At 38.0% G+C, this 12,933-nt stretch overlaps 1 long non-coding RNA gene across 1 annotated transcript in view; it reads right to left on the reverse strand.

Moving 5' to 3' along the window:
• Positions 1-12,933, reverse strand: part of LOC112649876 (uncharacterized) — a 74,778-nt gene that overhangs the window by 7,647 nt on the left and 54,198 nt on the right. The gene's annotated exons all lie outside the window — the stretch shown is intronic.

A 12,933-nucleotide genomic window follows, 5' to 3' on the forward strand; every position in this document is an offset into this window, starting at 1 on the left:
AACTCCAAAGAGTTCTGATTAGGATATAATACATCATTGGCTCTCCTGACTCTCAGCTTTGTGTCTGTAGATCTTAGTATTTCTCAGCCTCCAAAATTGTGTGAGCCAATTCTGCATAATAAATATTTTTTTCTTTCTCTCTCTATACATCTTATTGGTTCTATTTCTCTGGAGAACCCTGACTAATATTCCTTACAAATTTTTATGAGAGTTATATAGCCAAAGAAGCTTGCAGCATGTACTAAGCAATGTGTGATCATATTTATTGGAAAATGCAATAAAATGTAAGCTGATTTTGAAAACATTATCACTAATTATATTATTGTTACTTAAGAATGCTAGCCAGGATCTCAGAGTTCTGGGATAGAGCCTCATGTCTGGTTCTCTGCTCACCGGGGAGTCTGCTTCTCCCTCTCCCTCTCAAATGAATAAATAAAATCTTAAAAAAAAAAAAAAAAAAAAAGGAATCCTAGCCAGTCTGTGAGTGCTTCCCACTTTCTTTGGTCAATCCAAGTAAGTGTGTTTTTTTGGTAATATTAGCAAATATTATTACCTAACTAGTTGAATTGAAGGTTCATCTTCTAAGTGCTTTGCTAATATCTGCCTGAGTTATATTTAATAAATAAAACAGCAAAGTCATTCTTTCAATTTTTTGAATGATACTTCAAAAACATCAGAAAATCACCATTTTAAAATGTGTACTCTGTGTATCTAGTAATGACTTCTTTATTCCATCTGAGTTGTGAAGAATATATATTAAGGGTATGTCAAACAACAAAAATGTACTTTTCTGAGGAAGAAATTTGTTTACTGTGGTTCTTCTTGAGTAGAGGTTTAAATCACCTCAATTTAAATCAAAATCAGCTGCCAAATATTTTTAAGTCTATGAATAAAATATTGGATAGTGTACAGAGTGATGTTGATTAAAATTACTTTTGTTCTTCACCTCAAACTTCTCTGAAAATTTGCCAACCTCTATTTGCTCATTACTTAGTGTACACTAACGTCCTTTATTTCACATCATCAGAGAGTGGGGCTTCACCCCCAATAAGCCATGTTTCTAAAAAAGTTAACTAACATCTTTTTATACTAAACTTTTTTAAAAATTGCCATTCCTTTCTTGGATGGGACGCTTATTAACTACATAGCACTCTAGCATTCTTTAAGTACTGAAGATACATAAGCACTGCAATGCTTGTGCATGTTCTTGCTAGTTCAAGGTCAACTTTGACAAATTTTCACTTTCATACTCCACAGAATTACAATGCAAGAACTCTTGAGGTAAGTGCAGATCTGCTTGCCCTTACTCTAAATGATCCCAAGCTATTGGGTGTTGCATTTCTTTTACTAGATTCATTGTTCCTTACCCTACTGGAAGCAATTTTTTTATTTTTAAGACAAAGAGAGAGTGTGAGTGGGGGCGGCAGAGAGAGAGAGAGAGGGAGAGAGAGAATTTTATTTTAAGCAGACCCCATGCCCAGCATGGAGCCTGATGCAGGGTTCCATCTCACAACCTTGAAAGCATGATCTGAGTGGAAATGAAGAGTTGGATGCTCAACCAACTGAGCTACCCAGGCACCCTTCTACTGTAAGCTATTTTATCCATATGCTGTCAGTTCATCCAGATTTTAGTCATAGATAAAAATCAGTATGTTTACTGTGGAGAAAGAAAGCAGAAAACTCAGTGAGAAAGTGCTGAGAAAATTTTTCTTAAAGATTTTATTTCATGACTTATTTGCCAGATTGTTGCAGAAGCTTTAACTGTGGTATTTTTGTGTTAGTTCAAGATGACTTTTGTTGTCATTGTTATTATAGGGGTGGGTTAGTTTCTTTGTTATTGTAAAGTTTTAAGCATGTAGGGTCCTTTGCAAAAATTGTTTAAGAACTGTTGGTCTAACACATGTATGTCCTACAGTCTAACCTCATGATGCTAGACGATGCTAGTTTTACAGGATAACCTAGACGATGCTAGTTTTACAGGATATTACTAGGTGATATACAAAAATAAGGCTTTGTAGTCAAAGAAACTTTGAAAATATAAAGTTAAAGTTATTTTATTACAGGACACTGATATGCAATTTTGTACTACACATTTCTATTTGCAGAGTCATGAATATGATGATGCACATCATAGATTACCAAGAGAGATCACTGCTAGGATACCCATATCTTGTTGACCCAGTATAGTCTTGGATCATATATGTTATCAATAATAAAAGCCCTTACTCACTCTTTAAAAGAGTTTTTAATAAATTTTGTACTCCTTCACTCATTTCTCCCACTCCCAAACCCCCACCTCTGGAAACTACCAATCTGTTCTCTGTACCTATGAGCTCGTTTTTTAAAAAATAATTATTATTTAGATGGCACATATAAAAGAGATTATATAGTGTTTGTCATTCTCTGTCTTATTTTACCTTAGCATAATACCTTTGCAGTCCATCTATTGTCTCACAAATAGCAAGATTTTATTCCTTTTATATGGCCAAATAATATTTCCTGTGTGTGCCTGTGTGTGTGTGTGTGTATGTGTATCACATAATTTTTTTTAATCCATTCATCCATCAGTGTACACTTAGATTGTCACCATATCTTGGCTATTGTAAATAACGCTGCAATAAGCATGGAGGGGCATGTATCTCTTCAAGTTAGTGTTTTAGAGTTTTCAAAAAAATAACCAAAAGTGGAATTGCTGGATCACATGGTAGTTCTATTTTTACTTTTTGAGGGCCCTCCATACTGTTTTCCATAGTGGCTACACCAATTAACATTCCCACTAGCAGTGCATAAGTGTTCCTTTGCTCCACATCCTCCCCAACACTTGTTATTTTTATCATTTTGGTCCTGGGTGTGAGACGAGAACTGACTGTGGTTTTGATTTGTATTTCCCTGAGGATTAGTGATGTTGAGGATTTCTTCATGTCCTATTGGCCAGCTGTACGTCTTCTTGGAAAAAATGTGTTTAGACTTCTGCCAATTTTTAAATTGGATTTTCCTTCCTTCCTTCCTTCCTTCCTTCCTTCCTTCCTTCCTTCCTTCCTTCCTTCCTTCCTTTTTCTTTGCTCTACCCATTTTTTAAGGTTTATTTATTTATTTGAGGAGAGGGACAGGTGCAGAAGGAGACTCCACACCAAACTCAGAACCCAATGCAGGGCTCAATCTAGTGACCCTGAGATCACAACCGGAGCCAAAAACCAAGAGCTGGATGCTTACCCAACTGAGCCATCCAGGTGCCCATTATTTTGAGTTTTTATTATAAATGGATGTTGAATTTTGTCAAGTGTTTTTTCTGTATCTATTGAGATGATCATATAATTTTTATCCTTCATTTTGTTAATGCAATGTATCACATTGCCTCATTTGCTGATTTTGAACTATCCTTGCATCTCTGGAATAAATTCCATTTGATCATGGAGTATGACTTTTGGAATGCATTTTTGCATTCAATTTACAAATATTTTGTTGAGGATCTTTACATCCATGTTCATCAGAGATACTGGCCTGTAATTTTCTTTTCTTGTGGCATCTTTGTCTAGTTTTGGTCTGAGAGTAATGCTGGCCTCATAAATTGAGCTTGGAAGAATTCTCTCCTCTTCTATTTTTTGGAAGAGTTTGAGAAGGATTGGTATTAATACTTCTTTGAATGTTTGGTAGCATTTATCAGTAAAGCCATCTGATGGTCCTGGACTTTTGCTTGTTGGGAGGTTTTTGATAATTGGTTCAATCTCCTTATTTTTCATTACTATATCATAATATTAATTCAAGATGACTTTTTGATATTATAGTGGTTGGCTAGCTTTGTCTTATTTTAATATGGTAAAATTACCTAATGTAAAACTTAACATTTTAACCATTTTCGAATGTATAATTTTGTGGCATTAAGCACATTCATGTTGTTGTGTAACCTTCACCACTATCCACCTCCATAATTTTTCATCATCTCAAATATAGAACTCTGTACCCGTTAAACAATAACTCTCACTAGTCTTCCCTCTAGTCCCTGGTAATCATTCTTCTACCTTCTATCTCTGTGAATTTACCCATTCTAGGTGCCTCATATGAGTTAGGACAAAGTATTTATTTCTCTTAGCATAAGGTTTTCAAGGTTCATCCATATTGTAGCATGTATCAGAATTTCACTCCTTTTTATGATTAAACAATATTGCATTGTATATGTTTACCAGATTTTGTTTAGCCACTTATCTATCATTGGATATTTTGGGTAGTTTCCACATTTTGGCTATTGTGACTAATGCGGCTAGTAACATTGTAATACAAGTCCCTAGTTTCAAATTTTTGGGGGGGTTGTATATCCAAGAGTGGAATTTCTGGATCATATGGTGATTCTATGTTTATCTTTTTGAGAAACTGCCAAACTGATTTTCCTAGCTGCTGTATCCTTATACATTTTTTACTTGTGATGTCTAAAGGTTCCAATTTCTCATCCTCATTGATACTTGTTATTTATTATTTTTTAAATATCAGTTAGTTAACATATAGTGTAATATTAGTTTCAGGTGTACAATGTAGTGATTCAATCAGTGCTTGTTATTTAAATTTAAAAAATAACAGCTGTCTTAAATGAGTGTGGAGAGATAGTTTAGATGACCTTTGAGTGATATAGTTTTAAATGTTAATTGATCAGGCTAAGAGTTATGAGGATATACAGCATCTGAACAATGTTCAAATTCAAAGTTCAAGTTTACTCATCTTCAGCTAAAATTTCCCAGATATAAAATAAAACTAAGATGTACCCAGTAACTGTATAAATATTGTACCATTCACTGTGTTGAGAGACCTACTAGGCATAAGAGTTGTCAAATGCTCATGATGAATTCCAGCGTATTTGGGAAATTAGGCAAATGGCTCTTTAGATGTGAGTGATATTATCTTATCTTGAATTCTTCATTTCAGAACTTTTAAGGTAGTTTGACATGTACCATCACATTTGATAGAGTCTTTTCTTTGTGTGTAAAATAGTGATGTTTATTCTGAGAGGTCAGTATGTAAAACCGAAAAGTGTATCAACTCAATTATTCCTAATGGCTCCATCTAACTCACAAAAATCCTTCAACCTCCAGGACATCTGACCACTGTATTTTGTATGGATATGCTCTTTGGAACTGAATGGTCTTCAAATATAACATCCTAAATGTTCTACTTCTGTCCTCACCCTTCATTCTCTCTTACAGTGAGAAGGAAGAAATCTGGCTTGGTCCATGGTCTGTCTCCATTAATTAATCATCCTACTCTACCTCTGGGCCAGGAGACCACACCCTCCTCCTTAGGACAAGCTTCAGCAGCCACTAGCAATGACTTCTATTTTGGTTCCAAGCTCTACCTGTCAACCTACCCTGGATTAATATAACAATCTCAAATTGCAGAGGTTCAGAAAGTTGGTCTTTCTATTAGTGCTCCTATTATGTATCTCCTTTCAAAGAGAGAGTAATCCAAGGACAGATAGAGCTGAGCTTCTTGGTTAGAATTTCAAGTTTCCTGAATCTTAGGTTAGTGGTCCTCCTATAAGTATAGAAAATTTCTTACAACAGTAGAATTCGTCTTTCTTTTTTTTTTTTTTTTCTGGGCCAAGACTAAAAGCAAGAAAGCTATGCTAAAATAACTTTTTAAAATCACTTTTTAAAGATTTTATTTATTTATTTGAGAGGGGAAGAGAGAGAGGGAGGGAGAAGCAGGCTTCTTGCTGATCCCAGGACCCTGGGATCATGACCTGAACCAAAGGCAGCCTCCTAACCATGTAACCAATGAAGCTACCCAGGTACCCTAAAATCACTTTCTTATTTCCTCTGTAAGGCAGATGTCTTTAATTAGGACAGTAAAAGTTAGAACAAAAGTTCTGACTATAAATTTAGATTTTTCTTTTTTTTTCTGACTTAATATTTGTTCAGTACAAGTTTATCCTGAGATTTGCTACTAATATTGTGCTTTTAAGCCTCATTGTTTTCTCATGTATCTTTTATTTAACCAAATAAATTAAGAGGATAGATATACTTATGAGCTGAAACTCCAAATGTAATCCCCCATAACTTAATAATATTGCAGTCTGGCCATGTCTCTCGAATCCCAAATATTTATCTTAGGGACAATCTTTCTTTGCCTAGCAAATCAGAGCCAGACTTCAAATTGGCAGGCAACCAAACTCTCCTAGGTGACTTTGATCCCTGAAAGAATGACTGCCTTTAAAAGGCTCATGTTTTATTAGAAGATGTGATTAAAACATGAAAGCAAGTGGTGAAATCATGGCCAGGGAAACCGTCTGAATATACGGTCCACTCTCTAGAGAGGACTGATTTGAGGTCTATTAAAATGAAATTATGCTGAGCCATAATGCAGGGCAGTTGTGCTAGGAGGCACATTACAGAGCATTTCCATATGCACTGCAACACTATATCCATGAGTGATCACACTGGCAGGTTTGTATGGACCAGCCCATATATATAGAGAGGTCGCTTCTGCCCATAGAACAGTCTCTTACCTAGCCTTTAATAAACAATCTTTGGTCTCTACCTTCAGCCTTCAGCCTTCTCTGATCCTTAGGCGGGATATTTAACATTCTCCCACTGTCCTCTGTGAGTATCTTTGCCAAGACCCTTACTATGCTTGAGTGTAAATGTTAACTTTCTTGTATGTCACACTTGGGAGATTGTGAACTCCTTAAGAACAGGAAATAAATTTCATATGCTTTTATATCCTTAGTTCCTAACATAAGAGAAGGTACTCAATAAATATTTGTTGAAGGAATGAGGATAAACTGTGGGCAAAATTCCATGAATTGATTGGCTCAGTTGGTCTCCTGTCTGTGCACTATCTTTTTTGTGGTACTTAGCATATGCCTTTGTAAATATTTAGTGACTTACCTGTCACCTTGCCATGCTGTAAACACCTGCAGGGCAGGAATGGTAAGACATGCATCCATATGCTCCACATACCTCCTGATAGTAAGGGCTCAGCCTGTGTTTGTTGAAGGGCATCATGACCTGCTGCCACCTCCACCCCAGCATGATTTTGCATCACTTGTCACCTCTCCCTCTATGTTGGGTTACACAAAATATCTTCCAGGTGGCTCTCTTTTGCCTCTATTTGCACTTGCTATTCCCTCTTCTACCCTGAATGCTACTCTCATTTACTCCTCACTGAACTCCTAATTTCCCTTAGGTCCAGCTTATACATTTCATCTTTCATATGGATTTGCCTGGCAGTCCTCTCAGATTGAGCTAGATGGTCCTCTGGCACGCTCAGGCAGTCACTTGTGTTTGCACTCTCATCACCTTTATTCTACTATGACATTCCTTTGGAATGAAACATCTTTTTTTTCTGAACTACAAAGTCCATGGACCTTGCTCTTCAATTGCCCAGTGCCCACCACATGTATTACATATGAAAGAAACATTTTTTGAAGAAATAACATTCAGGGGTGCCTGGGTGACACAGTCGGTTAAGTGATGTGGTGCTTTGATGGGTTGTGAGATCAAGGACAAGCTTAGCGTGGAGTCTGCTTGAAGATTCTCTCCCTCTGCCCCTCCGCCCACTTGTGCATGCTCTCCCTCCCTCTTGCTCCCAAAATAAATAAATACATCTTTAAGAGAAAAAAAAGAAATAACATTCAAATTTTCCCACAACCTGGCCCCACCCTTCCATTTGCCGAGCTTCCCACTGTTCTCCAACTCAATGGCTGTATCCCATGACATTATAGTCCAGTTCCTCCCTTACAGTTCTGCCTGGAATGTCTTGTCACTTCCTTCTAACTCTGCTTAAAGCCTGTGTCTCCAATAAATTTTCCTTGGCTTCATCAGCACCCATTTATTACTTGATCTTCAGAAATCTATTATATTACTACCCATACCCCATATATTATATCCTAAGGATATTCCATCTGATGCTGCTTGTTGAATGTGGCATTTGTCTTCTTGACCAGAACATTTGCTTTGGTAGCTTCCATGTGGCACTGGCTCTTCTCTATGGCTCCCCTTCACACACCAGTTAGTTCAAGCTGGGCTAGACCAGAGTCCATAAACACATAAAAATCCGGTATTACAATATATGTGTGAAGGGAAATAGAAGGCATGAAACACCTTGTAAAAATTGTTTTTGATATTGTGAAAGAAACATCAAAATAGTTGTCATGAACAAAAAATAAGCAAACAAAAACTTCAGGATTTTGTTGGACTTCTCTGCCCTTGTTTTATGGTTTTGTATTGCTTTATACTTTTTATTCTTCACTTTTTTATTTTACAGTATCTTTTGTTTGTTTGTTTGAGACCTTTAAGTTTCTAAATCTAGCCCAGAGACAAGTTATCTTTGACATAGATTTCAGACTATTGTATACCAGCCTGGGAAACAAGAGACCTGAATTCTAGTCCTAAAAGTGTGTCCTTAAGCAGGTGTGTGATCCACTGCAAGTCACATATTCTCTCTGTGACTCCAAAATGGTAGGCGATGTCTGGCTAAATGGCTAGAGTAAAGAAGACACACCTCTCCAAGCCTTCCCTTCAACATTCTCCTCTCCCACACTTATCTTTCCATGAAGCTAGTTACTACAGTTTCATTACCACTTGGGCCAGGCATAGCCTGCATCGAGAAAGCCATATTGATTGTTTTCCACTAACAGATGTTCACTTCCCTTGCCCACTGTGACCCAAAATTTGCTTCTTCAAGATATCATTAAGTATCCCACAAGGATGTCAATTATCTCTTTGTACGTAGTTCATTTGATAAGAGTCTTTACTTTCCTAGTATTCCTTGGTTCCTTGCTACAGACTTCTTTTAAATTATCCCCAAATTGTCATCTCAAATTTTCATCAGATCTCTGTCCTCTAATACATCATAACCTGTACAGTGTGTAACAAAATTCTCTCCCAATAATAAGAACCAGAACACAAGGTTCAGGAAAAATGATAAGATGGCAAAAAGAGCTTCATTTAAGTTTTGATCAGAGAGACAATATGGACAAGAGAAAGACTGACCTCTTGCTTAAGGAGGAAGATGTCATATTAAAAATGACAAAAAGCTGGGGCACCTGGGTGGCTCAGTCTGTTAAGGGATGGACTCTTAGTTTTGGCTCAGGTCAAGATTTCTGGGTCCTGAGATCGAGTCCCGCACTTGACCTGAGTGTGGAGCTTGCTTATGGTTCCCTCTCTACCTCTTCCTTTGCCTTTCCCCCATTGCTCTTGCTCAAGCAAGCAGATATGTCCAATTCTTTCTTCCTGCTTTTGTGTTAAGGATCTGGCTTGCTATTTATTTATTTATTTATTTATTTATTTATTATTTTTATTGATTTATTCATGAGACACACACACACATACACACACACACACACACACACGGAGGCAGAGGCACGGGCAGAGGGATAAGCAGGCTCCATGCAGGGAGCCTGATGTGGGACTTGATCCTGGGACTCCAGGATCACGCTCTGGGCCAAAAGCAGGCGCCAAACCTAGGATCTTGGCTTTAAACCGCTAAAGCTTGAGCAGCCACTCAGTGTATCATTGGGAAGAAGGTATGAGAGCATCCAGTACATTTAATAATGAAGTTTTCATATTGATATCTGTGAAATCTTAGGGGTAGAGGGAGTAAAGGATTGCATGTGTATTTTAAGTTGTTGCTGAGAAATCATGAACTGGAAGAGAGCTATGGGAATGAAGGAGGAAACTGGCAGAGAACAGGAACTGTGAGTGTATTCAGAGGTAGCAGCACACCAAGAAGCCAGGAAAAGTTGTGTGGAGTGACTAGGAGGATAGGAGGATACATTTTGGCACCAGCTGGTCCTGGTTTGCATCCCTGGTTCTACCACTTTCTAGTTGTGTGGCCTTAGGCAACTGACTTACCTCTGTGTCTTGGTTTCCTGACTATAAGACAGACAATAGTTATCTTTTGTTGATTGATGTGAGCACTAAGTTAATTAATATTGCCAAGCACATGAGCTAGCACCGACCAATGGGTGAACACTCAAGAAATGTTGGAAATATTTCTATTGACATGGTTCTTCTTCAAAATTCTTGAGTGGACAAATAAATAGGTTGCACTTCAGTGTTTAGGAAAGAAAAAGTTGATTTCTAGGCAGCCACATGGTTATCTCATTACCTATTTGGTAATATACAAGGTGACAGATGAGTGGAATTCTATAGTAAGTGTCTGCCTACATTCAAGTAGGCATGAAATGGCCCTTCTCATGGTGACTGTATAGACATAGAGAAGACACCTGAAAAACTTATTACAATGTGATATGGAGATAGAACAAATTTCCAAAGCTTATTGATTAATAAAGTGCCACCAAGCTGCAGAATCTTTATGTGTAAGACACAGGATTCTGTTCTTAGTCTTCTCCTGCTTACAGTCCTATCCCATGACCTAATTGAAACATAAAAACAAGGTGATTGGGTCTACATCTTTCACCCAAAGGAGAAGGTTATCAGATAAAGAAAAACAGCTCAAAGATTCTGATTATCTGCAGTGTTAGGACAACACCAAGATAGTTTTAGGGGTTAAATGTAAAATGCTCCTTTTTTTTTTTTTTTTAAAGGTCAACCGGGATAGAATCATTCATTAGAGTCGCTAGAGATTCTGAATTTAGAAACCAGGCTATATAGCTCAGAGTTAAGTTTGGGTTTCATGTGAAATGTAAAATGTTACATGTAGATTGAAAGATGTGAGAGGTATGGCTTGGCACCAATTCTTTTTTTTTTCCAATAACCCAAGTCTAATATTAGGGAATGATATCACATATCAGGGCACTAACAGAAAAACTCCAGATGAAGGAAGGATATACTCCCTCTGTGTTCCCCAGAGGTGGTTAGAACACACATGCAGGCGAAGTGCAACCCAACCACTCCAGCACTTGCTATGTGCAAAGCATTGTTTGGGCCACTCTGTACATACGTTGGTGGATTGGAGAATATAGAGTGCTTGATGAGACATTTTAAAACAGAGGCTGAGAAATCAGACAGAGCCCAGAGGAAGTAATCAGGATTGTAAGGAGGTAAGATGCCCCACAAGGGAAGTAAAGATGAAGAGAATATGATCTCCTTTATTTTTAAATATTACCTTGGAAAGGAGAGTGAGGATCAAGAGATGGGTGTCAAAGTGAGGTCTGACTTTAAAAAAATTTTTAAATTTATTTATTCATCATCATCACACACACACACACACACACACACGTAGAGACATAGGCAGGGGGAGAAGCAGGCTCCATGGAGGGAGCCCAATGTGGGACTTGATCCCAGGACTCCAGGATCACACCCTGGGCTGAAGGCAGGGGCTTAAACCCTGAGCCACCCAGGTGTCCCATGAGGATTGACTTAAAGCAGACCTTCTAGTTAAACCAGAGAGAGTTCTCTGACCGCCCAAGGGCCCGGATCCAAGCTCGAGCATTTCTAGTAGAAGAGCCTGTGACACAGACCATGTGTGATTCAGGTTGGATGACTCCTGGGATTCCTTTCAATTCTGCATCCTGCAGCTCACTATTAAACAAATAGTAATTGAATACTACTTTTAAATGAAAAGAAATAAGATTTAGTGATTTATGACATTCCATCAAGCCATAAAATCTATTCTCACTCTAACACTTCACCAGGTTCCCAAACCACAAATATGCTATTGAAGATAAATCACAATTTTAGATGAAAGCAAAGTAAAATAATGACCTAAAAAATGTATAATATCCAGGAAAATGTATCTCATAACCATTCTTTTTTTCTTCAAGTCCACAAAAAAAGAGACTTCAGGTCTAGCTCCATCTCTCATCTGATTCCATAAATACTCTGTCCCAGGGAACTGAAATAAGGAGCTGCAGTACGATTCCTTGCCCCTGTTTCTCTTTCATCTTCACTGAGGTGGGTTAGTGAAGGAAGGTGATCTGTGCCATCAGGCGCTTCTAGAATATCAAAATCTGGCCCTCCTTAAAAGTCCTTTTTCCTCTTTAAGGTTATAATGCACAGAATAATTTTTTGACGTATGGCTTCTCTACAAACTTTTCTCTTCACTCACTCTATTCTTACAGACCCAGGGTAGAGCACAGGTTTTCAAGCCTTTCCACTGTTACCTGTCACTTCATACTCCAGCCAAAAATGTTTGCTTCCAATGTCTTTTTAAGATAAATTTGCTGCCTAAACTGTACGTGTTCCAAAAATTACTAATAATTCTTCACCATCCTTTTTTCCCTTCTGAAGTAAATAACTTGTTGCAATCAATGAAACTCTGACTCTATTTATAAGGAAGAGGCTGCACCTCTTCCAGCAGATTTTATGATCCTCTGGCATGAAGACAGACCGACAGGATTTTCAGCAAAATTGTGTTCGCATAACTGCTGAAGTAATTAAGCTCACACTGGGACTATCTGTCCTGCTGTCAGGGACTTGGGGGAAGTCCATGGCCCAATTTAACATGGGAATTGCTGGCACTGAGTCTCGGGAATATACTAGATTGTGGGAGTCATTTTTCCTCTGGTAGGTCATTGTCACCCGTAATGAAGTCCGGCCTAATTTGTAACAAAGCAAAGCACATTGAATTCAGGCAGAAACCAGAGCTGCCAAAAGTTCTGTATTCACAGATCAAGAGAAATCAGAGGAACCATGATAACACGGTTCATATTGCGAGCCCTTCCAAGCAGGAGGCCTATAGGATAGCGGCAAGAGTGTGGGCTGTGGGTTTAATTTCTGCCGATGGACTGAGTCTCAGGTCTCCATGATGCTAATGTCTGTACTGTGTCCATGACATTAAACTGCCTGCTACTCCACCTTTATGCTTACTTGAGAACCTGGAACATAAAGTTTTCATAAATCTGTGTGGAATAAATGAAGAGCCCAAGATGTTGCATGTCGGATTAAAAAGATACCAGCTTAATTCAAGTTCCTGAGCTCTACCTTTGCTGATAACTTCTTGTGGCCTTAGACAAGTCACCTTGGTGGTCGGACCCTTTTT

The sequence above is a fragment of the Canis lupus genome, chromosome 19 (assembly GCF_003254725.2).
Source record: "Canis lupus dingo isolate Sandy chromosome 19, ASM325472v2, whole genome shotgun sequence".
In the NCBI taxonomy this organism is placed as follows: Eukaryota; Metazoa; Chordata; class Mammalia; order Carnivora; family Canidae; genus Canis; species Canis lupus.